A 2,433-nucleotide genomic window follows, 5' to 3' on the forward strand; every position below is an offset into this window, starting at 1 on the left:
GTAGCCGACATTAAAATCTTCCAGCTATGTATTTATTAAGTAGTGGGAATAGATCCCCTTTAATGTGTTTTAGTAATTAGAGAAGAATGAAAATTTCAAAAACTAAAGAAATAAAACCATTAAGTGCAGAAAATATCCCACTAAACTGCCCCATTAGATTACTATTACTCAGCATTAATATAAAAGCAGGACTTTACTATTGTCACGAGCTGAGGTCGAGTCTCCCTCCGGTCACTGATTAACCCTTAAAAACTCACCTCTGTTCATCAGAGTTACACATTAAGTAGTTTTTATCCATAAAAATAATCATTTTCTGCCCTAAAATGGTTCAAATGTAACTCCACGCTGTTGCTTCTTCTAGAATGTGTCGCTCTACTTCATCCCTGCTTCTATGTTAACCATCACTGCAGCTCATTCACACCAGCTCACCCACGACGTCAGTCACATAAAACTACTATACGCTACACAATGACGAGTGTTGATACTGGAGACATTCAACCACACATGATCAAAACAGAAACTGAAGAATACTTATACAGAAAATCCCACTTAGAAATTTATCATGTTGCTCAATTCAGATGGTATCAGACCGTTTAATGGATCATTATCAGCACCATCAACATCGTTCCCATACATGTGGACCTCCTCCACCTTCCAGGAAACCCAGTAGGTACATTATCAACCATCCTGATCACTGAGAAACAGAAACCAGCCCAGATAACATCAGCAATTTATTGCAACTGTGTGGAAAAAGTGCATGTAAAGTCTGGAGTGGAGACAAAATAAAACTTTGCAATGTCTGATGAATGTAGCGACGAGGCGTATTTTAACCCAAATCAACATTATTTTTTAAAAATGAGCAAGTGGTTTTGGTGCGTAACCTTAAACAAACACTGAGTGAAAAACAGCAAGTGAAAGCAATCGTCAGAACAAAACTGAATTCAAAAAATAGAACTGTAATTATGGTCAGGGACAGGACTCAAACTCACGACTCTTGGATGAGAGTCCACTGACTGCTGCCTCCTCCCACCTCCAGCCTCCACATGTGGACTTTTGTACGTCTTTGCAAGTTCTAAATCACAGCTACACCACCGTTAAACTGTTCAATAATTCTCTTACTGAGAAGTTAACTAGAAGTTGGAGGAGGATCCTTACCTGCATGGAAGTATCAGAGTTATATACGGGGATATTGATCCAAACCAGTTGTCAGGATGTGTTCCTTCAGATGTTGTGTATGGAACCTTGGATGACTGATTTATTTCTATTTATTTTAAAGGCAGAACTACTCAGCCATGCAACTGACTACTTATTCACTTATGATGTGTTTTCTAGTACATGAAATACCCCATATGAACATGTTAACAAGTTTTTAAAAAAGGAAATTTTGAACGAGTTTACATTAAACTGTAATTAATGATTATTGTCATGATGGTCAATCTTCTGATTAGTATCTTGTACTGACACAACAGTGAAACCGTCACCTTACTTGTTTTGTCCAACCAGGAGTCAAAACTTCAAACTTAATAAAATAAAGATATTAAAAAGAAAACTTGTCTGTTTATTGACTTTTTTTGTATTTACTGAAAAGAAGTTTTATTTTTAACAAAGCTTGCATTTTGTAAGAAAGCTTCACTGAGCAAACCAAAACAAATCAGAGAATAATTTAAGTTTAATCAAAGGTGAAATATTTCCCTCTGAATTGTAAAGAAGCAGAAAGTAACATGAGAAGAAACGACTTGAGTAAAATACAGTTAATTAGATTTCGTCACTACATGTCTGCTACTCTCTGCAGGGATCAAAAGATAGAACTGATCCTATAGTTTTCACCGTCATTCCTGTTTATTCTGATAACATTTTGAGCACAGACTTAACTGCTGATTTATGAGTTGATAGCTGCAGCTGACTGAATGCGAGGAGCAGCGGTCAGACGATAACAACAGTCATAAATAAAACCCAGGATTTAACTAAACAGCTCATTAGGGAGTTAAAAATAAAGTTGATAAAGGATGTTAATTATTACAACCATTGTAGAGCCTGTTTTACGGAGCACACGCAAAAGGTGCATCTTGCGTTTGTTTGAACCTAAATGGTTTATTTACAGCTTGTCTGGACCTTCATGTGGCTCACAATGACGCTGGTGAAACAATGAACCCACACCTCAAAGACCTGAGAGTAAATAATGTTATAAAGGGATATATAGGTCAACAAGAAGTTATTCAGATGTGCTTTACATAGAGGAAATAACTTAATTATTCTTTTCAACCACAATTCAAAAGCAAAGTCTGATTTCACAAAATTATAAATTAGCATTTTTTTTTTTAAATTTATTGTTACTTTTTTCAGTTTCTAGTTATTTGAGTGACTATTATGAATTTTGCCTTTTCTTTTATGGAACGGTATTTATAAATTTGAGGACGACTATAAGTCTCTGGG

The sequence above is a fragment of the Stegastes partitus genome, unplaced genomic scaffold (genome assembly GCF_000690725.1).
Source record: "Stegastes partitus isolate 25-593 unplaced genomic scaffold, Stegastes_partitus-1.0.2 Scaffold2062, whole genome shotgun sequence".
Classification (NCBI taxonomy): Eukaryota; Metazoa; Chordata; class Actinopteri; family Pomacentridae; genus Stegastes; species Stegastes partitus.